Below are 27384 nucleotides of genomic sequence, written 5' to 3' on the forward strand. Positions count from 1 at the left end.
GCTTTCTATGCAAAATGACAAAAAATGGAGCAGCAGTTCAAGTGATAAAGGTTCTAGAACAGTGAGCTAACAATGCCCTTTATGGCTTCAACCAGGCTTTGCCCACCACCTGATCATGTTATGGTTTTTACCTTTTATGGGCATGTTATGAGGCAATAACATTTCTAGTTGAAGCATGTATATTATAACACTGGTGTAAATCTTCTTTCACTCTATAGCTGGGGTAAAACTAAAAATAACCATGTACCATAGTAACATTTTGAAGGGCACCACTAAGCCTCTCATGTTTTATCCCAAGAAACTAGGAAATGAACCCAATCAGGTTACAGTATGTATGTTATACCTCAACTGCACAGGTTTTTCTCTCTCTTTAGTCTTTTTTTTCCACTCTCTGCCCATATATATCATCTATAGATCCATTTATAACTGACTGCCTCTCGAGATGCCTGAGCTGAAGCAGGTGGTAGCATATCCAGTAGATTGAGCTGTATAAAAGTGGAATAGGCAATGTAAGGTTAAATTGTTTTTCTTAAAATGATGTCAAATAAATAATATTCTGTTGAAAATAACAGATTTTATTCCAACAAAAAATATAATCTCCAATTATTCCCAAGGAAAGAGCGTAACACCTTACTGCGCTGCTGTTATTGTAAAGTGTGTGGAAAGAATTGATGCTGCTCTGGAAAATAAGAGGTATCCCTTACTCTTATAGTACAATAGCAAATATCAGATAAATCCTTGCGCTTCAGAAAGATAAAGATGAGGAGTGCCTGGAAATAATGGATGAGATGGTATATATAGAAATATACATGTGGTCAGAGGATACATAAAAATGTCAGAGAGCAAATTGTATGTAAATAAGGGGTTTATAAAATCAAATCAGTTGATAGCCGCATTGCACATACAATAAAGGGAGAATGATATCTCTCAGCAAATAAATTGGTGAGCTTGAATGTGTTACTGGATGTATCATAGAAACATTCCTGTAACACATTCAAGTCCAACAATATTTTTTATAAACTCATATTTACATAAAATTTGCTCTCTGACATATTTATGTATCCTCTGACCACAAGCTATATTTCTATATATAACATCTTCTCATCCCCTATTTTCACAAACTCTTCATCTCTTTTTATTGCTGGAGCGCCAGGATTTATCAAACTCCAATTATTACTTTAACAGGAAAGAAATTTACTCTTGTCACTAAAATATATATATATATATATATATATATATATATATATATATATATATATATATATAAATATATATTTAAATTATATTATAAAATATATGTATATTATAATTATATTATAAAATAAATATATATATATATATATATATATATATATATATATATATATATATATGTTGTAAATTATATATCTTATGCATAAGATGTTAGACAGACTTGTGCCACTGATCCTACGAACTTAACACAAACCGCTAAGCTGCATATATACTGTATTTAGTATAGACTCATCAGCGCTTAATACTAGCATGTTCTTTGGGTTTAATGAGTGTTTAACACTTCGAAAGAATCTATTAGCTTCGCAGAAACCACTTGAAAGAACTGAAGACAAATAATCCTATGGTATTAGGAACAAGCAGCTTCATAACTCTTTAGAAAGATACAGGTAATATCAACACATTTATTAACCATGTACCTCGTATAATATTCACCTTTTAAAGGTCCAGCCATTTGAGTGATTGCATTGTGATTCATTAACATCTTATGTATGAGATATACAATTTACAACACAATCCCTGTCTTCATTATGCGCATATAAGGAACGGAATATATCTATGTACCATTATATGAGGAACATATAAATGCGCTGTAATTAATTAATGAATTAAATCAATACATCATAATATAATGCTTAGTTATCTTTATAAGGAATTATCCTTTTAATTGTTGTTGGAGTACTTTTCCTCTCAGCCTACGCGCGACACTCTCCGTTATATCTGATCCTTGATTGATTTCAGGTTAGATATCCTGGACTTTATACTAGCTACACGCTATTATTAACTTATAGTTATTTCATTTATATACACCTAGAATACCAATACTGGGACACATCAACCCCAGATTGCAGATTTCCACTTTAGTTCTGCCTGTTTCATTATAATTTCTCCTTACGTTTTGGACAAGCTTATAGGATTCATCTCTGCTACAATTAACAAAAGAACAACAGTGTTATAAGTAGAGATGGGCGGGTCCAGTTCCCCGAGAACCGAACCCACCCGAACTTTGGGTATGCGAGTACCGAGCTGAGCAGCTCAGTAATCCCCCTGCCCGTTCCGAATCCAAATCGAGGCCGAACGTCATCGTGACGTCGTCGGATCTCAGGGCTCGGTTCTCGCGATACTTCAACATTATAAATACACGCCTCCACAGCAATCCATCGCCATTTGACAGAGGGAGAGAGCAGGGTGTAGTCACAGGCTGATTAGAGCAGGGACAGAGAATCCAATATTCTTCTTGCAATTGCTCTAACAAAAATCGCTAGAGAAGAGAGGAGGATAGAGGTTTATTATTTTTTGTTAATATTTGGCACTCCCCAGTGCTTTTGGGGTGTCCCCCATAATTGTGCATAAATATTTCTGGCTGTCAAAAGTCATATCTGGCAGCAGTATCTACCAACTAATTGTTAGCACTCCTCAGTGCTTTTGGGGTGTCCCCCATAATTGTGCATAAATATTTCTGGCTGTCAAAGTCATATCTGTCAGCAGTATCTACCAACTAATTGTTAGCACTCCTCAGTGCTTTTGGGGTGTCCCCCATAATTGTGCATAAATATTTCTGGCTGTCAAAAGTCATATCTGTCAGCAGTATCTACCAAATAATTGTTAGCACTCCTCAGTGCTTTTGGGGTGTCCTCCCTAATTGTGCATAAATATTTCTGGCTGTCAAAAGTCATATCTGTCAGCAGTATCTACCAACTAATTGTTAGCACTCCTCAGTGCTTTTGGGGTGTACCCCATAATTGTGCATAAATATTTATGGCTGTCAAAAGTCATATCTGGCAGCAGTATCTACCAACTAATTGTTAGCACTCCTCAGTGCTTTTGGGGTGTCCTCCCTAATTGTGCATAAATATTTCTGGCTGTCAAAAGTCATATCTGTCAGCAGTATCTACCAAATAATTTTTAGCACTCCTCAGTGCTTTTGGGGTGTCCCCCATAATTGTGCATAAATATTTCTGGCCGTCAAAAGTCATATCTGTCAGCAGTATCTACCAACTAATTGTTAGCACTCCTCAGTGCTTTTGGGGTGTACCCCATAATTGTGCATAAATATTTATGGCTGTCAAAAGTCATATCTGGCAGCAGTATCTACCAACTAATTGTTAGCACTCCTCAGTGCTTTTGGGGTGTCCTCCCTAATTGTGCATAAATATTTCTGGCTGTCAAAAGTCATATCTGTCAGCAGTATCTACCAAATAATTTTTAGCACTCCTCAGTGCTTTTGGGGTGTCCCCCATAATTGTGCATAAATATTTCTGGCCGTCAAAAGTCATATCTGTCAGCAGTATCTACCAACTAATTGTTAGCACTCCTCAGTGCTTTTGGGGTGTCCTCCCTAATTGTGCATAAATATTTCTGGCTGTCAAAAGTCATATCTGTCAGCAGCATCTACCAAATAATTTTTAGCACTCCCCAGTGTTTTGCGCTCAGAATGGATTCAAAGCAGTCCACATATGATCAGAATGAGCAACCAGGTTCTGTCACCAGTCCTGATGTTAGTGTTCCCAGTACGTCATCTGGCCAAGGCGATGTCAAACAACAGAGTGTTTCCAAATTAGTGCAAAAAACAAAAACAATTTTTTTTTTACTATATTCAAGTGAAAAAGAACTGTAACTGAGCAAAAGTTAAGTTACGATAAAAAAAAAATTGCAAGCATGCCATTCTACACACGCAGTGGCAAAGAGAGAATGAGGCCTTCACCTTTGGCTATTAGTGGCAGATCCCAAAAAAAGTTACCCAGCCTACAATTGGTGCACAACTACTGTTACGCGTCAAAGCCGAGCTGCAAGATCACAGTAAGGCATTAGAGGATAATGTTTGCTCTGAATCAGAAATGACACCAATCCCTGTGGAGAGTCCATCCAACAGTGGGATGTCTAATCGTGACCATTCTGTTAGTGTACCCATAAAGAAGGGCCCTTTCAGCAGTTCTGCTGATGTGTGCCTGAACAGCCCGAGTGTAGCCGGTGATACACCAAGTGAGGATGACACTTTGTCTTTAGAAGAGGATGTGGGGGAGATTTGGGTATCCGACAATGAGGATGCGGTTGATTGTGTAAGTCCTGCAGCAGTGTGGCACCAGTGGGAGCAGTTCTGGCATGTGAGGTTCTGGCACCAATATGCACTTTCCAAACACAAGCAGGGATGACGCAGGTGGCAGACCACAACAGTTTGACATCTGGGCTGGTTTGAAGGATTTGTCAAAAAAATGTGTGACCTTGACCATAATTCCAACCAATCCTACTCTTAACATGCAAAGGATGGTGGAGGGCCTATCAGGGATTAAACTGTATTTTTCATAATTTTCACTAATAATGTTTGGGTGTAATATACACCCAAAGATGAGTGCTCAATTGCTAAGAGTCATTGATGGAGAGGAAGACAAGCAGGTTTGTCTGTAGAATTTGCAGGCAAATTGTGCTGCGTTATATAGGTAACACCCAAAGAGAAGAGCTCCATTGCTTCATTGCTAATTGTAATTGCTGAAATAGAAATAATAGGGCTGGCAGTCTTGGTCTAAATCTGCAGTTACATTTTATTGTACCATAGCTCACTGCGAAACTGGAGAGGTGGCAGGGTTTAGTGATAATCTTCCTCAAACAATACTAATTCATCCCAATATCATAGAAGTCTGTGTAGTATGATGTAATTGCTGATAATGGCCTTCCAAAGGGAATGACTAGTTGATTTTAGGGCAGAGCTGTCACGATTTTTGAGCAATTCTTTTACAGCACAGCAAATATCAAAATGTTTAGCGGACTCATCTGCATCACCACTGGGTGTCTTGGGAAAGCAATTTCTTTTACAACAAGCAGTTGCCAGAGAAACTGAAGGAGAAGACGTCCCAACAAGATGTTGATAAGTCTGGGATCCTTGCAAATAAAATATAGTTAGCACATTTACTTTGTTTTATTGCACACTATAATTTTATGTAGCACCTTTTTAAAATCTATTATTAAGGCAATCACTTGACTCAAGCTAACCGTGTCTGCACTTTCTTCACAGGTAACTACTTCGCTGGACTAAAGTTTATCCCCCTCAAATGCTAGTCTTCTTGCAGCTGCTGCATTCTCCTACATGCTGTTGCAGAAACCAGAAATTGACCCTAAATGTTTATGGACACAAACAGCATCTCCTGCATGTCATTTTTCAAAAGTTCTGTAACACCAAGTTGATAGTGTGTGCAAAACAGGAAATGTGATGGAATTCAACCCCGCTGTAATGCTTGACCAATATTGGGGTCGTAATCAGAAATGACATATCCTCAGGAGACTCCAAGCAGGATTAGCCATCTTTCAATGACATCCCTTAGTTTTTGGAACAGTTTGTCAGTTGTATGCCTCTTAGTGAAGCTGCTGATACACAGAGTAGCCTACTTCTCAAAAATGTGATGTACCTGGGTACATGCTGCTGCTGTCCATGCTGGGGAAGGCGAATGATCAACCCAGTGGGCTTTCACAGTCATATAATCTTTTGTTTGCCCAGTTACGCTTGTACACATATCTGTGGTTAAGTATACAGTGGGTAAAATACCATTTTGTCACCCAATAATGAAATTTTTAGGAACTTTCCGGTACAGGAGAGAATTAGCTTTTCTAGTAAAATGGTATAGTGATGGGGGCGTGGCTTGACGGAGCATGGAGTAGGCTGTGCTGACTGAAGCTCTCCAGCCTAAATATCCTGTAGCAATATCCTGCTGTGTTACCGGCTCCTTCTAACGGGGATAATTTGGTGTAAGAACTGCCCCTGCCTATCCTGGTCCAGCTGGTGTCCCTGTTGGAGGTTCGGGAGAGATACAGTCAGTGTTAGTGTCCGGAGCGTGGATGAGCCTGAGCGCGCTGGCGGGGATGGAGTTCCTGGGTCGGTGAAGGCGCTGTGAGTCATTACTTACCAGCCCTGTGTGAGCGAGCCGTGTGGAGGGAGGTCATCTGGCTGCTGGGGTAAAGTGTAAAGCAGAGTGTTGGTCCCCGGGTGTTCCTGCCGGGAAGAGAGGTGCGGCGCCATCTTGAAAGGTAGTGTCGGGGGAGAACAGAACATATGCAGTCACTCTGTATAGGAGGCATAGCGGTCACAATCCTGTTCTACAGTGGTGCCTGCTAAAAGCATTGAGATTTTTATCTGTGGCACAGTAAGGAGATTATATACAGTGTCATCTGAAGATGCCTGGTGACTTTTTTCCCTCTGTGAATTATCTGCGTGCAGGTGGTGTCTTTATTGAGCATTCACTACAGTGGACTTGTATAATACATCATAACAGTGCGTCTGTAGCGATCTGTGTGTAGCAGGTGCTATTATGGGTAAGCACTCTACAAGTAATACTGGTGCTAGCAGGCTGGAGAAATATGCTCGTTCTAATCCTGCTACAGCCACGGGGGGAGCTCCTGCATCTGAGTTGCAAGTACCCCAGTCTTCTAAAGATGCAGACACACCTGATGATTCTACTCTTAAGGAGGTCCTGAAAGCCATCGCTGCCTCTGGAAAGAAGGTAGTGGATAAAATTGGAGAGGTGCAGGTTGATTTGTCATTGATGCGGCAGGATTTTCAGAAAATTCGAGAGCGAGTGTCGGAGATGGAGGCCCGCATCTCTATACTTGAAGATACTACAGTCCCTTTGCCACAGAAAATTGCTGGTTTGGAGGCTCAGATGGTGTCGGTTAAACAGAAGATGTCAGATATGGAGGGCCGCCTCAGACGCAGTAATATTCGACTGGTAGGTCTCCCTGAAAAGGCAGAGGGAGATGCTCCAGAGACATTCTTGGAGAATTGGATGATCCAGCTGTTCGGCAGAGAGGAGTTCACGGCCCAGTTTGCGGTGGAAAGGGCGGACCGGATTCCGACTCAAAGACCGCCTCCTGGTGCACAGCCGCGCACATTTATTGCCAAGATGTTGCATTATAAGGATCGGGATGCTATTCTGCGCCTGGCTCAGATTAAGGGCCCACTGATGTACCAAAATCAGAGAGTTGCTGTATATCCTGATTTCTCGGTGGATGTACAAAAAAGCAGAGCTCAATTTATTCAGGTGAAGCGTCGTCTTCGTGAAATGCAACTGCCATATGCTATCCTTTTCCCGGCAAGATTAAGGGTAATTGCGGATGGAACTACCCTTTTCTTTGGATCTTCATCTGAGGCGACTCACTGGTTGGATAGGAGAGCTCCAAGTGGTCTTCGTCCGGACTGAAGATACTCTTGGTGATGTATTGATCTCCTGAACTGAGATGATACCAAGACGGTGTGCCTTTGATAGTCATAATGTTTGAGATATGCTCTGTCAATATATATCACTTTGATTTCTGACTATATATGACTGAAATACTTTGGTTAATATTGTAGTTATTTGGATCGTTTTGAAAATGTCAGTTATGGGGTGATATTGTTTGAGATTGTTGGATCCTACAGTAGGTGCTAAGGGTCTGGGTGGGTATGGAGCATTGGAGGAGTACTAGGGTGAACTTGTGGGCTGGGGGGCTTTCCTTGCTTAAAGGGTCGCGACCTCCCTCCCTTTTTTCGGTGCATACGGGTATTTCCATAAGTACGTGGAGATAGTTGCATGTGCTGTTTAAGGGGATGCGGGATAGTTATAAGGGGATCCAGGTATGTCTAAGTTGGGGATATATATACGGGGTATTAAAGTAATTCTATCGTTTTAAAATAAGCATTGCCCAATCAATTGTATGTGTTTCCAAAGCACAAAGTGATTTATTTTAGCAGATGTAAATAGTCAACAATTCAATACATTATTATATTATGATAAAGTACAGTACAGCCAATACCAAAAGATAAGTACATACCAATGCTATCGCATGCGCTCGCTGCACACCCACGGGACCCGATGGACAGTATATCTGTTAGAATATTGTGTCAGAGTTGACTGAGAACCAGGGGGTGTGCAGCGATGATTATATACAGTACAGTGTTACACTTGAACAATAGAGATGACGTAGATTGTTTCTATAGGTCCAGACGTTGGGTGGGTCCAGGGTAAACAGATCGTAGGTTGATTCAATCTAAGGAATCCAAAGGTGGGGGTCGTCTCTCCAGGGGGTCTGCTCCTTTCATAGCCAGCATCATACAAAGGATTATTCCCTAATATCAATAACTAAAGTATGCAATGTGCGATCTCTTCGCCGACTGCACCGGACAGCTGCTGATGATTAGGGGATCAATATGATATCAGGCATGACACATTTCCTATAACCTAAACCTTTAATAACACTAAAATGTACATATAATCATATTATATATATATATATATATATATATATATATATATATATATATATATACTAATAATAAAACAAATATTATCTGCTCATAAATTACAGTGTAACGAAACCAATATGAATATGAATTATAGAAATAACTAAATGTTGTAATGCGAGTGTGTGCGTGCGTATTTTACCGTGCGATCGCATCACGCCACGTGTTACGTGGCGTACGCTTCGCAATCGCACGGCAAACCAATATTAAACCAATATACTTTCGTTCATCCAATTATACGACTTCGACAGGGGAGGGGGGCTGTTTGAATAGGGTAGGGAGGGGTAGGGTTTTTCAATGCAGTGACAGGTTTGGTATTTTATCTCTATGCAAATATTTTCAGATGATGAGACTGACTATTTTGGTATATGCTAATATGGTTGACTGGTGGCTGGGTGTCTGCCTGGGCTGGAGGGGGTTGATTCTTATGCAGAAATGTCTTATGTGTATTCCCTTGTGTTATGGCGACTGGAAAAAAATGAATAGGGGGTCTATTAAAATCCTGACTTGGAATGTTCGTGGCCTAAATAATAAAATTAAACGGTCTTTGGTCATATCCCAATTAAAAAAGTATGAAGCGGATGTTATATGTCTAACTGAAACACATTTAGTGGGATGTAAAGTGTTGGCCCTTAAAAAACCGTGGGTTGGATGGCTATACCATGCTACTCATACGGGTCATTCTAGAGGGATATCTCTCCTTATACGTAAAAAAGTAAACTTTATTTTGGAAATGGTGGAGTCGGACCCATTAGGTAGATATGTTTTTGTAAGGGGCATTTTTGATTCCAAACGTATAAACTTATTGTCAGTCTATGTCCCCCCCCGTATAGTAGTGAGGTTTTAAAAAAATGTAGTGATTTTGTCTCTCTCTCCCCGGACACTCCTGTGATTTGCTGTGGGGATTTCAATAATGTGTTGGATTCCAATGTTGATAGGTGGAGGGAGGTGTGGGATACTACACATGCTAAAAAAACGAAATTCGCTGATCTGTTGGAAGAGATGGGTTTGGTGGATGTGTGGCGTCTGAGACATCCAGGGGAGGTCTGTTTCTCCTGCTATTCCACTTCATATAATGCTTTCTCCCGAATTGATTTAGGACTTGTATCAAAGGAGTTATTGCCGGCTGTCTCGGATGCTGCATATTTACCAAGGGGGATTTCAGATCATTCTCCGTTGGTATTAACAGTCAAACTTAATGTTTCTAGAGGTCAAGCATTTTGGAGACTTAATCCCTTTTGGTTGACATTATTGCAGGATGGAAATACCTTGGAATCCCAATGGGAAGAGTATTTTGCTACCAATGTGGACACAGCAGCCACACCTTTTGTCTGGGATTCATTCAAGGCTTTTTTAAGAGGTTCCTTAATTAGAAGTATTAATTGTTTCAAAAGAGAGTCTAGGTTGAGAGGTGATAAATTGGAAAAAGAGGTTGTGCGGTTAGAGGAGGTGTATCTCTTTTCTCGTGTGGCTTCTGATAGGATGGCTTGGCTAGCGGTACAGAGAGAATGGTCAGATTATTTGTTAGATAAATCAAGGCGTAAGCTGTTATTTGCTAAACATACTCAATACTTTGAAGCGGATAAATGTAGTAGGTTTTTAGCGCATTTAGCGAGGTCAGAAAGGGCAGCAGCTGTAGTGGCGGGGATTACAGATACTTTGGGTGTTGTGCATACCTTGACCGAAGAGATCAGTGATGTTTTCTATGTATATTTTAAAGATGCTTATGTGTCAAGAGCTGAGTACTCAGACTTTGATTTAGGCACGTATCTGGCAGCTGTTTCCTTACCTAAATTGAGCGCAGATGGTAGAGAAAGTTTGGACCTGTCAATTACTAATGAGGAGATTGTAGCTGCGATAGCCTCGTTTCCAAATGGCAGGGCTCCGGGCATAGATGGGATACCCATAGAGTTGTATAAGAAGCATCTGGGGTTCTTTGTGCCTCGCTTGAAAGATATGTTTACAAGCTTTAGAGATCAGGGATGTGTGTCTCCGTCTATGTCTGAAGCCCTTATAGTTCTTATCCCTAAATCGGGAAAGGATCCCTTGTTTCCAGAATCATACAGACCTATATCGCTATTGACAACAGATATTAAGATTTTGGCAAAAATTTTGGCGACACGTTTAAATCGGGTAATTAGTGAGATTGTACATCCTGACCAAACTGGTTTTATGCCGGGGAAATCTACGGCTATAAATCTGCGTAGGCTTTTTTGCCATCTGCAGTTGCCCCACCCTGTGGAGGAGGAGGCGGTGGTGGTGTCGCTAGATGCTGCTAGGGCCTTTGACTCTGTGGAGTGGAGGTATCTGTGGGCGGTGCTGTTGAAATTTGGGTTTGGTCCGGTTTTTATTCAATGGGTTCGACTGCTATACTCCTCCCCTACAGCTAGAGTCTGTGTAAATGGCTTTGTGTCCCGTCAATTTGTTATGGGCAGAGGTACCAGACAGGGGTGCCCTTTGTCCCCCACTCTATTTGCCTTGGCCATAGAGCTGTTGGCATGTATGATTAGAATGCAGTCAGATATTACTGGATTGAGGATGGGCTGCAGGACATACAAGATTGCCCTTTATGCAAATGATATGCTGCTCTTTTTGTCATATCCTGATAAATCGCTGCCAACTTTACTCAGTGTGTTCTCAGTGTTTGGCAGGTACTCGGGGCTTTTGATTAATTGGGACAAATCTAGTGTAACTCCGATTAAGGGTGCTTGCCCTATGGGTCAAGGTCAAGTTTTGCAGACTTCTCTTAAATGGATCCCGGTATTTAAATATCTTGGTATCTGGATATCTAGTGATATGGGTAAATATATCCAGCGTAATGTCCAACCTCAGATTGATTATCTTAGGAGCCGGATTGGGGTATGGAAGCAGCTGCCACTGTCGGTCACAGGTAGAATTAACCTGGTCAAAATGATAATCCAACCAAAGTTTTTGTACGTTTTGCAGCAGTCACCGGTGTATATTCCTCATAGCACATTTCGATACATTGAACGTCTCATGGCTTCTTTGGTGTGGGCAGGCAGGAGAGCAAGAGTTAAGCTTACTACTTTATATCGTTCTGGAGGGTCGGGGGGTTTGGCTTTGCCGAATCTACGGCTTTATTATTTTGCTTCCCAGTAAACGCATATTGGGATATGGTTCCAGTCGCGGTTGGGTGTAGATTTGCATGACTTTTTAGTCTCTGAGACAGGATCTAATCATACACGTGTGCAGTTTCTTCTGGCTGGAAGAAAGGTTGGGAGGGACACCCCCCTCCCCCTGTTAATTCAGGCCATGAAGGTTTGGCGACTGTCAGTCCAGATTGGGGGTGGATTGGATTTAGATCCGTGCACTCCACTCTGGGATAACTTGGATTTTGGAGAAATGATTAGGATGGAGTGAGCTGGAGCCTGGCGAATCTACAATATAATACAGATTGGGCAACTGTATGAAAATGGGGTATTATATTCATTTGAGCAACTTCAGAGGTTATATGAGCTACCTAGGGGTTACTTTTATAGATACTTGCAGTTAAGACATGCTTTGGCCTCGCAGTTCCGGGGAGCTGCCCCAAGCTTTAGTGCAGACTCCTTAAAAGTGCAACTGTCAAGGTTGGGCCAAAGACGGCAAATCTCTTTTTTGTATTCAATATTGGTGGAAGGATCTGGTGAAGGGGGCTTGCCGGAGCTGCGATGCAGGTGGGAGGGAGATTTGGGGAGACTTAGTGACAAGACATGGGATATGGTGTTGTGTAGCCCGAAAGAGGTCACTGCATCATTCAGATTTCGCCAGGTCCAGTTTTTTCTGTTGCACAGAGCGTATCTCACCCCTCTTCGGCTTTCTAAGTTTAGTGGGGGTCAGAGGGTGTTGTGTCCCAAGTGTAAGAGTGAAAAAGGAGATTTTTGGCATATGCTCTGGGAATGTCCGCTGGTTTCATCCTTTTGGGGAAAGGTGGAGGATTGTATTAAAAGATTGGAGGTGGGAGTGGTGGCCTTGACTCCAAAACTCTCTATATTCGGTCTGGGCTTAAACAAAAAAAAACGTAGACTTATTAGACTGCTTATCAACACGTTACTTATGTTGGCAAAGGTGGTGATAGCTAGAAAATGGATGGCACCTGAAGGCCCGACTTTGAGTAGCTGGATCGACCTTGTTAACGATACAGTCGGCCATGAAAGGTTCATGTACACCAGCAGGAACCTAGTGGATAAGTATGAAAGAATATGGTATAGGTGGAGGATATCCCCATATGTTACGGAAGGGTTGAGGGAGGTGGAGCTCTCCTAATGAATGCTCGGGGCAGACATCCAGCCGCCTATTGTTAAATCATTAAGGTCAACGATTATATTCTGTATTATCAAAACTGTAATATTATTTCATTGCATCTTGAAATGGTGGGAGGTGTACATACCTTGGCTTGTATATCTGAATGTCAATGTTTTTTCTTTTGTGATACTATTATGTATGGTTACTTGATAATACCTGTAACACTGTGTGGGTTATAATTGGGGATTAAGTTCAATGTTATGGGCTTTTTTGTTGTTTAGAATGTTATAAAAAAAAAAAGTAAAATGCAATAAAATTTTACCTGATTTAAAAAATAATATGGTATAGTGATGACATTTGCTAACAGGGACATAACACCTCAATTAAATGTCTTAAACCAACTGTATTAATAGTGGACATTGGACGCAGATCTAACACTAGCATAGTACCCAGGGCGTCTGTGATCCGCTTTGCGACTGGGTGACAGGTTTCATTCTTGCTTCCTCTTGCAGAGGATTGTTTAACTGCCAATTGTTGGGGGGGAAGATTGCAGGTGCTGGGATGTAGATGAGAGAAGGGAGGTAGATTATGCTGGAGTACTTGCTGTTATTTTTTTTAACCGAAGTTTCTGATTTTCCCAACAGTTTTCCAATAACTCGCTGAAAAATGACGAAACATGGATGAGGATCCCAGATGGTTAAGGTCCCTACCTCTACTGAGTGTGGCTTTTAAAATGCTACGAATGGATAGACAACTCTTGCCAGGATTCGTGTAAAAATAATTCCACACTTAAGAGGTGGATTTTGGTTTTATGCCCAGGCATGACAATGGCCTTTTTGTTATCACTGGCAAGAACTGCAACAATTTTTCTTTTCAAGTGTATGAAAATCATATTGTGACATAGGAGGTGTTCAAAATTGAATAAAAAATGAATGGAAATTAGTGTTACTGAGGTTAATAATAATGTAGCTACAAAATAATACCTAAATTATGTTATTTTAGCACCAATAAATGTAATTTTTTTAACAAATTGCAAAACAAAACCAAACCAAACCAAAACCAAAACCAAAACACGCAATGGCGGTTTTGCAAAACCAAAACCAAAACCAAAACACGACGGTAATCCAGATCCAAAACCGAATCCAAAACCAAAACATGGGGATCAGTGACCATCTCTAGTTATAAGAGTTCTATTTAGTGATCTTCCAACTCATCCTACTGTGCCCTTAGTAGTACACAAATTATGTTCAAACTGACACGATAAGCTGCAGTGCTATATGAGTTATATTGAGTGAATAATTAACTCACTAGTTTTGGACTCTTCACAAGTCTATTTATATTAATAGATATACCACGTTGATTACCTGGACTGCTTTCATATTCCCCAGAGGGATTATTATAACAGTCATATATATTGAGACTTTATTTTATTTAATTGCACTATATAATTGGTGAATTAGAGACTTAAGAGATGTGACCAGCTTTTAATTCACAATTTCACTAATCTATATTATTCTGTTGGATATTTCGCTGTTTTAGAAGATTTTAATATTATTTCAATAAAGGTTAAGTTTTATATTGGAGAATGCCTAGTTATTTAGAATTTTTTAAATAAGTGGAGTGTTTAGTGCATCTTACCAAACCAATTTTCTTTTCTCTCTTTTCTTTATACGGGATATCAACACAGGACAAGAGTCAAAGCAGAGCCTAGTCGGTACACAGGGAAATCCAATGAAGAGTAGTAAGGAACGGAATCGGTCTGCTACACAGGAATACACTAAGTCAGCAGGAAACAACAGGAGCAAGAAACAGGGCAAACACAAGGGAGCAGAACACTAAGGTAAATGTTTTACCGGCAATCCTGCAGAGGATTAGCCGGCTATTTAAGGAGAGCAGAACCAATAGGCTGCAGGTGATAATGAGGAAGCCAGGTGGGTGAGTGAGCTCAGAGAAACAGGCTGGCCAGGTGAGGCATAATATAGAAATGACAGCATGAATTAAGGGCAGATTCTGATAGAGAACAGACCTAACTGACCCTATCTAATCTATCTAGCTAATCTATCTGCCTATCTGATCTACCTAAACTAATCTATCTAAGAACTAATCTAACTACCTACCTAAACCCCCAGTGGCTATCGATCCTACCTAATTACCTACCTACCTATCCCTATCTATCTATCTATCTATCTATCTATCTATCAATCTAGTTATTCTGACAGAGAGCCCGGCGAGTCATAACACTGCAAATATATATCATCTGTAAATCCATTCATATCTGACTGCCACTTAAGATGCCTGAGCTAAAGAAGATGGTAGCATATCCAGTAGATTGTGTTCTTTAAAAATGGAATAGGCAGCGCAAGGTTAAATTGTTGTTCTTAAAATAATGTAAAATAAATAACATTGTGTAGAAAATTATATCAGATTTTATTTTTAAAAAATATATCTAACTCCCTCTTCCTGTGTGTAGGGTTGAGGTACACAGTTTAGGCAGTACACCTTCTTCTCAGCAACCCACCCCAGCTGGTTGGCCCAGTGCTGGTTTCAGTAAAATCCGGGGGCACCTACGCATTTTTTCCCCCTGGTTTTGCAGAAACCAGCACTAGCCTGGCAGCACTAGGGTTAATAGCATTCGGAGGGCACACACTTTTTTTAAAAAAACAAAAAACCATTTTTTGACACTTTATAGAGCTGGCGGGTCAGTCGGATGTAATGCCGGCAAATCCACCGGCATAACACATACCTACCTACAGCGCCTGTGCCTACCTGCAGCCCTACGCCCGAAATCAAAACGCCATGGATCTTCAGATCCATTGCTTGATGAATTTGGGTGCACGCGAAGCGGAAAAACGGGCGTGAAATTCTGAGCGCTCGTTGCTCTTAGAATGCATGCCCTAATGAATCAGGTTCATTGCGTTTAGGTGCGTTCGGCTAAAGGACCTCTCTTGTCATATTGTTATAATTTGTAAAGGTTTGAGGTTATGATGATTTTCATGCTACATATTTCCTCAATTTAATTTAAAAAGAGATTAGAGTACATGTAGAACACAACTATGGTTTCTACAGCAACTGATTAAGTAACAAAGCCACATTCAAGTTATACAGCCTAGTAAACCTTGATGTTTGATATCTCTATCACACTACACAATTTTACAGACAATAACAAGCTTTTATATGAAATAAAATGTTTTTATGCCCTATAAATTTAAAAACTGGTTGTGTCATCTCCATGCAGTAAATGTTACAGCAAGAAATCGCTGTATTTATTTTTTATTTAGCAGGAATCTACAAATGCACTTCAATTTTGTTTTTACAAAAACATGATTCTCTCTATGTAATATAAATTCAACCTGACACATTGTTATCTGTGTTGAAGTAAAATGTAATGTAATCCATATAAGCAATGGTGATGATTGCCAATAAGATATACTAAACCTGATTTAGAGGTGAATGTAAAGCAGTTCTGTGTATAAACAAAACTTGCATTTTCATGACTGTGTTTTGAGTTGCACTTATTTGAAGACACATACAACTTTATATCTAGTGTATAAATGTGTTCAAAGATACATCAAGCATCATCAACTTCAAAACTTGCACCCGGTCTATATTGATGCAAAATGTAGGTGTCTTAGCGATTGTATTATAAGTGTAAATAAAAATAATATGCAGTCAGCACAGTGGCACAGAGGGTATCATTACTGCCGCACAGCCATGAATTCGATGCCTGATCTGTCTGAAGTTTGTATATTCTCCCCAGGTTTGCATATGTTCTTTTCAGGTGCTGTTTTGTCCAACACTCAAATTTTACTCAGCAGGTTATTTGGCCCCAGCGTTTGTGTTTTAGGGTGTTTAGACTGTAAGCTCCAATAGTGCTCATATGAATGACAAATTTTCAATGAATAGTGTTGCGTAGTATGGTGACACTATGTAAATTATAATAATCTCAAAGCGGTCCACTTAACATTTGTTTATCTGTACTGAACTTGCATGTTAACGCCTCTTTAAGCACAAGTTGTCACAAGGGCAGATATAGCTATTAAGGTAACATGTATGCATCAATATTGCACCAAGATGGTTGTTTTTATTGTTCAAGATTATGAACAGTAAATCCAACCTTTGTGTGTGCACCCTTTTGGCACAAAGGAGATCTTTCACCCATGGGGGACAGCCTTATCAATTTGACAGCTCTTTGGGATTTATATGCAAGTATTGAAGATGGACAAAGAGATTAATGGCCATCTTTCCAAACCTGGTGGGCATATTTTCAAGGTAAATCAACAGAACTATTATCATCATTTATTTTTATAGCGCCACTAATCCCGCAGCACTGTATAGAGTAGGGGTCGGCAACCTGTTTTTATCAGTGCACCGGCTAAAATGGCTTCAAGTCCAGGTGTGCCAGTAGTGTCTGAGTGTATATATATATATATATATATATATATATGTCGAAGTGTTCTGTATACGGTGGTAAGCCATACCGCCAATTCTTCTATTGATTGTACAACTATAAAATTCCATCCACTTACATTTTCCATACCGCCAATACTAAATCTCCACTTCGACCACTGTGTGTGAGTGTGTGTGTGTTTGTGTAAATAAATATATATTTCATTATTTTTTAATTTATCACGCTACTATCATGATAATATTAATAGTAATGGGACCAACAAATAAACGATCATGTTATGCCATACAATAGTGCCCCCAGTTCATATTATGCCACAGTTATGCCTTCAGTTCATATTATGCCACAGTAATACTCGCAATTAATTTTATTCCACACATAAATCACCCCAATCTATGTTATGCCACATCGTTGTGCCCCCAATCCTTATTATGCCACATAGTTATGCCCCCAATTCAAAGTATGCCACTCACTTGCCCCCCAAATCAAAGTTTGCCACACAGTTGCCCCCCAATTCAAAATATGTCACACAGTTGTACCCCCCAAATCATAATGTGCATCATACTTACCTTTGGAGTCACCGCTTCCACGAACGCCTTCTTCACTACAACTTGTGAGCTGCTTCACTAAAGCAGAAAAGATGGTCGAAACGGAGCTGCTGCGCATGCGCAGCAGCTCCGTTTCAGGCATCTTCGGCTTCTTTAGTTTGACAGCTGAGGAGCCCGGCGTGCCAGACAGAAGTGGTCGGCGTGCCATGTCTGGCACGCGTGCCGTGGGTTGTTGACCCCTGATATAGAGGATATTTGTCTCTCAGATCAGTCCCTCCCCCTTTGGAGCTTACAGTCTAAATTCCCTAACACACACACACTAGGGTCACTTTTGATAGCAGCCAGTATGTTTTTGGAGTATGGGAGGAAACCCATGTAAACATGGGGTTTACAGCCACTGTGCTGCCCATGGCTTACTGGTTAGCACACTTTGTAATTAGGTTTATTGTTGTCCATCCCACTTAAAACTAAAATCTGTGTCTAGATAATAGAATTGCTTTAGATGAGATGGAAAACCCACCGGCATTGTAATATTTATCAAGATAAATATTGCTGGGGGTTACCTTACACTTCAATACTTTGCTGGTCAAATTTCTTTCATGGGGCTTTTCATGCTCTATGTTCTAATTGCTAAATTTATTCTAAAATTAGACCTTATACCAGTGATGCACAACAGAGGGACCTAGTGCCGCACACAGGTTTCCGAGCTTTCACCTGAGGCCCCAAGCTTTTACCTGCTTTATTGTCAGATTTGTTTGTTATAAATGCTTGTTTTAAATGCCTGCCAGCAGGTTATTGCTGATAGGTGTCTCTTTCTATGATTAAATGTATTGTTGGTATAATACTAATAATTGCTTTTTACTGAAATTAAGAGTAATATGTGGCCCCCTAAGTCTATTAGGTTGTCCATCACTGACTTATACCTATTCAGGATTTGCCATCCATCGGAAGTCACTATAGTGACAACAGCGCCGGACTGCGGTCATGGATTGCCCACTGGTGGGATGCAATGGTAGGGACTCGCCAGAAGGGGTGTGGCCAGACAGCAGAGAGCGTGACTAGGGGGTGGTGTGGTCAGTCCACTCAGGACATAGCTAGTGCATTGTGTAGTATATAATGGGAGTGTAGATAAAAAAAATGCAGTCTGGGTCCCATCCAGAAGCAGAACCCAAACTCAGGACTGTCCCACCAGATTCAGAATAGTTGGCAGACTGTACTGCTCTCTCACATCTGTTCTTGTAGCTTTAGCTACTTGCGGCTGCTGGTGTCTTAAGCGCTGTCTCTGCTAGCCTGGATCCTGGAATGTTGGGGACCTGTTTGGAAAATATGATACTTACATGAAATATGGAAAACCAAACAATGAATGAAAATGTAATCATCATCAACCAACCCGGACGTTAAATCAATAGCACCCTTGTTTAATAAATAGGCCACCCTCTCTGCATCTGACCATAGCATTAAATTAACAGTAGTAAATGTTTAATATATAGACAATATATAATAAATGGACCTATTTACCGCCAATCAGCCATGACTTTAAATTAGAAGCATTCACATTTAATAAATAAACTTATTCCCTCCCCAACCAGCCCTGACATTAAAACAATAGTATTTGCAATTAATAAATACACATATTTGCCCCAATATTAAATTAATATTATTTAATAATAAACCTATTTACTAACATTAAAAACTTAGTATTAATTTCAATAAATAGCCGTCCTTCTCCCCAAACTCAGCCCCACATTCAACTATTAGCCCCCAATCCACCCCAGCATTAAATAGGCCCATTACTCCACTTTAAATTTATAGCCCCCACCATCACCCCACTAATAACTAAGTTAGAATATATTAAGTTATTGGTTAAATTCTAACCACTATTTTAATAGTGGTTAGCATTTCTAACCACTATTAAAATAACCCATTCCCTCAACTACATTACATTAAAATCATCCCTCTTGCCCACATGATGACATGCCCTTCACCTCATTCAGGCCATTAACTGCATTCTTTAAATTAGCCCATGTGACTGTGGCAGTGTCCTGGTGGGACATCCTGTGCTGTCTCAGTGTTATCTAGATCACATCTTCATTTCCTAATCAGATGCTACATGACATTTACATGGGAAATGCTTTGGCGCAGGAAAGTGGAGTGCTGCTTTGACCGAGGTATAAGTGGCATATAAGACAGAGGGTGTTTTGACACTCTGTTCTCCCCAACTGCACCGATCCACCTAAGAAAGTCAAAATATTCTTCTTTCCTCTAATTTGTTTAGTATTTATTTTTAAAACTGATTTGATTAAGGATTCTGCAAGTTTATGATGAGCCATTACAGAAAACAGAAACGTTTACATACTATTTAGTAAACTTACACTGATTCAATAAAAAGTAAGCCAAACGGTTTATTTCATATATCTCTAATGCCTGATCATATCATACTAAAACTTTCCAGATATTTAAAGAATTGAACCAACAATATGATTCCAACATATCATAAAAATTTATTCAACGCATAAAAAGATATGAGTTTTTAAAATTTATCTGCCGAAATTTAATTTTACAAACAATATAATATTTTTTTAGATTTTGTAACAAAGTACTTTTTACATGGAAATAGTCTTTACATTTTTTGTGAAGAAACTCTCAGTAGTATGTATGATTATTTAATTAAAGAAGATGTTCATAATGTCCTCCGCTTTCAATCGACAGGATTCAAATTTGGACTGTTCGGAGGCCAGAATGTGGGAGGAATGAAGTCTGGTGTCTATCATGTTAGCATTTCAATGGTTTCCCTGGCTCTGTGGGTTGGCATACTGTCCTGTTGAAAAACAAAATAGCCTTCTGGGGCCAGATTTCTGATAACAGGTAGAAAATGCTGTGACAGCAGAACGCCGCAATAATAGGTGTTGTGGACTTTTACTCCAGCATCAATGAAGACCTAGGGCTAGATTTACTAACGGGCATGTTTGGCGGCGTTTTTGAACCACCATGCATCGCCGCGTTTTACCGGCGGTTTTGCAGGTCAAACAGTCGGATTTACTATTGGGCGATTTTAAGGTTCAATGTGAATCCACCGTCGATGTAACGGCGGTATGTAAGCCTCCGGCAGCTTTGAAAGAAACATGGCACTTTTGCTTTAAAACATGGTGGTTTCGTGTTATGGTGGGTTTTTTGAAAAATTCATTATTATCATACAGTTTTACTATTGGCTACTTTCTGTGTCAGGAGATTTGACATCACAAGCACTATATAGATCACAGGGTTTCCACATTTTCTTTGATAGGGTTTTGAGGAGTAAAGAGATAGGAGCTTGGAGGTAGTAGTATTGTGAGTGAGGTGTTTTGAAGGGTTGTTGTGCTGCAATTTCTGCTTGGAGTGTGAGTAGTCCTGTGTTTTTTACAGTGTTGTGGCTTTATTTTCTGATTTCATTTCTGTCTTGTTTTTTTTGGTAGTTGTCTAGTCCTTTGTCTCTGTTAATTGTGTGTGAGTGTGTTGTGCGTGTTTCATTAGTTAGTTTAGTTTGTACTTTTTGTTTGTCAGTAGTTCAGTGTTACTTGTTTTTCTGTTTTACTTGGGGAAATGGCCAGAGATAGGAGGGGGGCAGAGGGTGAGGAGAGGAAGATAGAGCTGGAGGAGACAGAGGAAGGTGAGGAAGGGTTAGAGGAGACAGGACAGGGGAGGAAGACAAAGTCAGGGAGGAATGTCAGATTTTCGCACAATGAGAATTGTGTGTTAGTGCACAATACTGTTTCCTGTTATGAGATTATTTTAGGGAACCTTGCAACCTGTACTTCGCTAAGGCGGCACCACCAATTGTGGGCAAACATATGCCAGGCCGTTAATGCAGTGGGACCATTAAAGCGGTCAGTGGCTCACTGCCGCCAACGCTTTTCCGACAAAGCGGCGACTCAAAGAAAAAATGGCTGAGGAAAGGAAGGCAGCAAGAGGAACAGGTGGTGGACCACCACTTCGTGTGGAATTTACCACGTATAAGGGAAGAGCTGCGGCAGATACTGCCCCGTGAAATTGTAGAGGGGGTTAATGTCCAGTACATGGATGCACCTTCTTTTGGACAACAAGCTGGTGAGTTGTTTGCAATTTTTACTATAACAGTTTTGCAAGTACACATGCATTTTTTAACATTTTTAAATGTATTTGAAAACCACATTATCAAAGTACACTGTATACATGTTTAAATGATTGTCACTGCTAATACAGTGTCTGCTTTTTCTAACACATCCAGAATCGCCTGTAGGAGACTCCACTCCGAGTCCAAAGTCTACTCCTCCACCTTCTGTGATGGATTCTGCACCTGAAGAACAAGCAGGTGCGTGTAGCCTGTTTGGGGGAGAAACAATGTTGTTCATATTTTTTATTTTTTTTTAAATGTTGGTGTAAATGCATACTTGCCTACTTTTGCAGGGAGCTTCCCGGGAGGGGGGGTCCATCGAGGGATCGTGGCCACGTGCGGGGCACTGTTAGGCTCCACCTCCACCTCTGTTAATCTAAGGCAATTTTAGCCAATCGCAGCAGGGGGCGGGGCCACGATGACACATTTAGCCCCGCCCCCGCCATCTTCAACAACGCCGAAATCTGGATCCGGGATTTTTGCCTGCTCTCTCAGGAGTCCGGGAGAACTCCTAAAAATTCTGGAGTCTCACGGACATTGCGGGAGAGTAGGCAACTATGTGTAAAAGTTATATTGGTTGCTTTATATACGGTTTGCAAATACAGCTTCATGTACTACACAGAGAGAGAACTAAAATAGTAATAGTTTTCCCCAAATCACTGTCTTGCTACATTTTGCTGCCAGCACCATCAAAGTTTGCATTAAAAATAATTTGCTTTATATCCCCTCATCCTAGCACATAGGCTAAATGAGATTTTATTTCAAACAAAGATGCCTAGCATCCTTAAGCAGGTCACATAGGACAACTAATCAGGAAGGTAGACATTGGTAAACATTCTGTAGTTGTAAAAGGTTATGTTTATGTGTCCAGAATGCAATTTACAAACATGTTAGTTCCTATATACTTACCTTGGTTATTTCACCACAGGAACCTCATCATCTCTGCAAGGCCAGCGCCAGTCTGCGCAGATGTCACCTCCTGACGACACACAGGAAGACACAGTCATCACTTTGGAGATGGTAGATGTCCTCGTGTCTATGCGACAGGAACAAGCAACTGGCCCTGTGGAACAGTCACCAGAGCAACAACCAGACCTCCTCAGGTGGATACAGGGTGAGAAATGGCCCAATCCATTACAAATTTCCAGGTCCTGCAGTCTCAGTTTATGGACATTTAAACGTGACATATGTCTCATATTGTTGGACATTTGAGGCGTTCCTACCGCAGTACTAGCCTCATTCCTTCTGCATTAAATCACATAGCTGCAGCTATTGAGCAATCCAATGTCAGCATGATTCAAATGACTGGTGCTGTGGAGGCCTTACACATCACAGTAAAGGAGGTCAATGCCAACATGAATCGTATAGCTGCCCAAATTCACCAGGACATAACAGTACGGTTACCTTTGCCAGTGTCCTCTACTGAAACCAGTTTGGCTAGTACACCAGGATGCTCCGTGCAAAGTACTCTGCCAAGGAGAGGTGCTCGCACCAGGGGGGACTGAGGAAGAGGAGAGAGTATCACCCGAACCTCTGCTGTACCTGCCAAAAGGCGCAGATAGGCTAATGTGTGTGGTTGTAACCAACAACCTGTAAAATAATTTGTTTTGATTTTGAAACTCTTCTTATTTTCTGAGTTCAGAAAAATTTTGCACTATTTACAGTCTGTTAAACTTCAGTAACGTGTACCCTGCACACATCAGAAATTGAGTGTGTACATTGTGGGGGATGCAAAATTCATCTATACTTGAACTTATGTACCACAATAAATGTTGTTTAACTTAAACACCAAAAATCTGTCTGTCCTGCCTGTAAAAAAAACTATTACACTGCTTGTAAAAAAGTTGCCACTATTGGTACTTACTCATTGCCACCTGTCTGACACCTAACACTGAATATTAAAAGTTGCACATGAGCAGAACTCACTACCCTTTGCTCAGAAAAAGCAAAGAAATATGGGTTAATTTTACACATTAAAATCCAACAAAACTTTTCAAATTTAAAAAACAAAAACAAAACTTATGTTCACACTGGCAAAATAGCAGAAACTGTATGCTGTTAGATCAATCACACCATTCACAACCAGCTCTTTTATTTTGGTTGTTTGAATGGCGTTTTTCCGGCGGTTTGTCAAACCCCTATATAGTAAATGCGTATGAGATATGTGTGTGTATAGGACTGTAAGTTAATGTGAATGAGATATGTGTGTATATGAGCGAGGTAGTGTCATTTAATGTGTATGAAATACTGCATTGAAGCTAATTCTGTTAATTCACTAACAAATTATACACATAGTAGTGCATATTAGGGGAGCATAAACAATACTCATAGAAACCTATATTTTTCTGAAATCATCTTCCAATCATCTTGCCCCCCCAGGTGCAAACCCATAGTCATTATCAAGTACTTCAGTTCTTTTAGCCTTCATCTGAAAATGAGAGCAGAATTAGTATGTGATTATAATGATAACTATATGATATTTAATTTTTTCCAGGTAAGCCTTGACTACCAGCTCATAATAGCTTAGTTCTAAAGTATTGGTGATGGCCCATCCCTGTATCTTTAATGAGAGTGTTAAAATTATTCTACATAAGTTGACTTATTCCTTAAATAAGGAATAGATTTGTATAGCCTTATTAAAGGTAGAGAAATTGATAAGATAATATCCTCTGCAAACATCTTGATTTTATGTTGGACCTGCTCTATCTTTATATCTTCTATTCTAAATTAGATCTAATGGTTTCCGAGAGCGGTTCCATGACTGATGCAAAAATGATGAGAGAGGGGGAGCGTGGAAGAGAGACCAGTTTGATATCGTCTTACTACGCCCAGGAGGGTCAACAACTAAGTGAGTATCTCAACCTGTAAAATAATGCTTACCTGCACTGGATTACACACTTAGGTGTAGGTGCACTGAAAGAGGGAACTGTTTTACCTGTAAGTCAGAAATATTCAGCGTTAGGGAGAGTTCACTCAAAGGTACCCAAACAGTACAGGAGGATATAGAACCCCCTACTGCCAAGATTTGGTCTATGAGCGATCCAGTACTTTATTCACCTGCAAAACTGCCCTGTCTACTAAAGTGCTGAGAACCATTACCCAAATTTGGAGTTTAGTAAAACCGACAGGAGAGGACTCCATTATAATCTGCATTAGTGACTTTGACTAAATTAGTGAGACCTCCTTCTACGTAAAATTTGCTGTGTCTAAATATCAGGAGGCTTTATTTTCAAACTGTACTCAATGCCAATATACATAGTACTTAAAGATACAAACAAATCAATTGAGCAAAAATAAAAAACAATGTTGGCGTAACAGAAAACAGTCAAAATCAAGTGAAGCGACATGGAACTACATAAAGAAAAGTGGGTGGGGATAGAGATGTCACTGTAACTTGCCAGCGCTACGCTGCTATATCCACTTGTTTTCAAATCTCCTGCTGCCTAGCTGACGTGATGACTTATTCACAGACTTAATATATATTATTATTAAAGTTTGGTTTACATTTTATTGAACCACAGTGTATGTACCCAATGTAGTAAAAATGTATATTACTTTAGGAGATAGTTACCCAGAGATTGAGTGGTAAGGGGGTACTATAGAAAAGTAGTAGTGGGTTTGGATAATAGAGTGTTAATGAAAAACTGTGTAAATGAATAATCTATATATACAAGAGAGCAAATGAGGAAAAATATGAGTACAGTAAGTGTCTTATTCATCTGTTTTCTGTATGTCCTTGATTTTGAGTGTAGGTATAAAAGTGGCCTATTTCAAGCTAAAGTGAGTGCATTTCTGATTCAGCCTAAAAGCCTGCGTGTCTGAAAAGCGGTAATATTCAAGTTGTTCCTCTAAATACATTCTTACATTAATGCTGTTTTACCCGTTTCTCTGTATTATATTAGGAGACCCACTTTACATTTTTCCCACCCTTCACACACCACCCAACACTTAACTTATTTTCATCTGGCGCTGGGACACACACTTGGGACAGTGCGCACTTCATGTGGTGGGCGCCGTCCTTTTGATGATGTCGCCAGAAGAGTGAGTTGGAAAGCAGGGTGGGATAGGATCCGCTGTAAACAATAGGGTGACAGGTCCATCCCCAGGGACCAGCCTGTCAATGGTTGCTGTGTAGAGGGTGGGGACATCTGGCAGTGGGGCCCTCCAGAGATTACCCTGTACTTGCTGGGTCAGTCAGTCCTGAGTGACACCATGCTCTGTTTTCTAATACTGGGGGCATAGTCCTAAGCTTAGTTCATAAAGTCTGAATGCCATGAGGAACATTAGTATAGGAGTAGGAAAGGTCCCTCTGCATTTTTATGTTTCTAGGAATTTTCCCATATAAAGAGCTACTTTTTAACTGTGAAAGAATTACCTGTTCAAGTCCTCAGATTGGGAAGTTTGTGGCGGGTTTTTTTTTTTACAGGGAGGGAGAAGTTGCGGTTTGCAAAATCTGACTCATTGGTGGACCAAGTCAGTGAACTGAAAGATGCTGCCTTTGTGGTTTGACAACATTAGAATAGGTTTAACTACACAAACTCCTTGTGACAAGATAAACTATGGCTATTTTGCACCTCTACTCCTGACCATTTGGATAGTAAACATGTTTAAATGGTGTCGCCACTCATAAAGGTCAGGATCATTTATGAATGTGAAAAAGTACAGTGCAAATGCCATTATGTGACATCATGAGGCTACTTTTGCGCAAATACCCGAGTTATTATGGGAAAGCTCATAAATTTCCAAATTCCTGCTTCTAATTGGCGGTTTGGGCGCATTCCTTGATGAGAAGGCGAATGAGTGTGCTTAATTATGCCTCCACGCTCGAAAACAAGATTTAATTTCAAGGTGCAAAATTATTTAAATCATATTTAAGGGATGGACAAGGCCCAATTAGGGAATGTTCTCTGTTTTGCACGGGCACGCAGAGCATTATCTTGCCCACAAAAGGACTCCGGAGTCTTCCTGTACTATAAATGGGATGCCTTTGACACTATTTAGGGTCACTAGTAAAGCACATTTCTAGGCACTTTTGAACCAGCGTAATAAAAATAATAAAATACACAAAGTGACACCTTGGGACAAGCACCTGTTGCAGGTCATTCTCTCCTTCATCAGGATTGTGTGCTTGATCTTGATTTAATACATCAATTATAAAGATTTATTTATCTACAGCCACTTATTTACAGGCTCTATTCTTTCACTTTGGAAACACGTTGCATCAGTTTTTTTTTGCCATATAAATCACTTTATCACTTGTAGTACATCACCAGGCTCAAATGCATTGTGAGACTGGCACTCTCACTTCTTCTACTCTGCAGCCTTAGAGTCACTGGTCTGAGGTCCCCATAACTCCAATTTTAACAACTGGTTGAATCTGCTACATCAAGGCTGGTTAATGTCCTTCAAGCAGGTTCCGACTGCTTCTTACTAGTTCTCAACTGCAATTAGGATACAGATAATTACAGACCTAAGGTCTCTCAGGTATCTCTCTCAGCTCTCTCTGCTCTAAACATCTGACTTACATACAGAACAGTTAGCG

At 40.2% G+C, this 27384-nt stretch overlaps 1 long non-coding RNA gene across 1 annotated transcript in view; it reads left to right on the forward strand.

The window, feature by feature from the left end:
- Positions 1-14595, forward strand: part of LOC142097031 (uncharacterized) — a 134517-nt gene extending 119922 nt beyond the window's left edge. Inside the window, exon 3 of the long non-coding RNA XR_012678092.1 lies at positions 14448-14595. This is a non-coding gene — a long non-coding RNA (uncharacterized LOC142097031). The remainder of the gene's footprint in view (positions 1-14447) is intronic.
- The last annotated feature ends 12789 nt before the right edge of the window (positions 14596-27384 follow it).

This window comes from Mixophyes fleayi, chromosome 7 (assembly GCF_038048845.1).
Source record: "Mixophyes fleayi isolate aMixFle1 chromosome 7, aMixFle1.hap1, whole genome shotgun sequence".
Lineage (NCBI taxonomy): Eukaryota > Metazoa > Chordata > Amphibia > Anura > Limnodynastidae > Mixophyes > Mixophyes fleayi.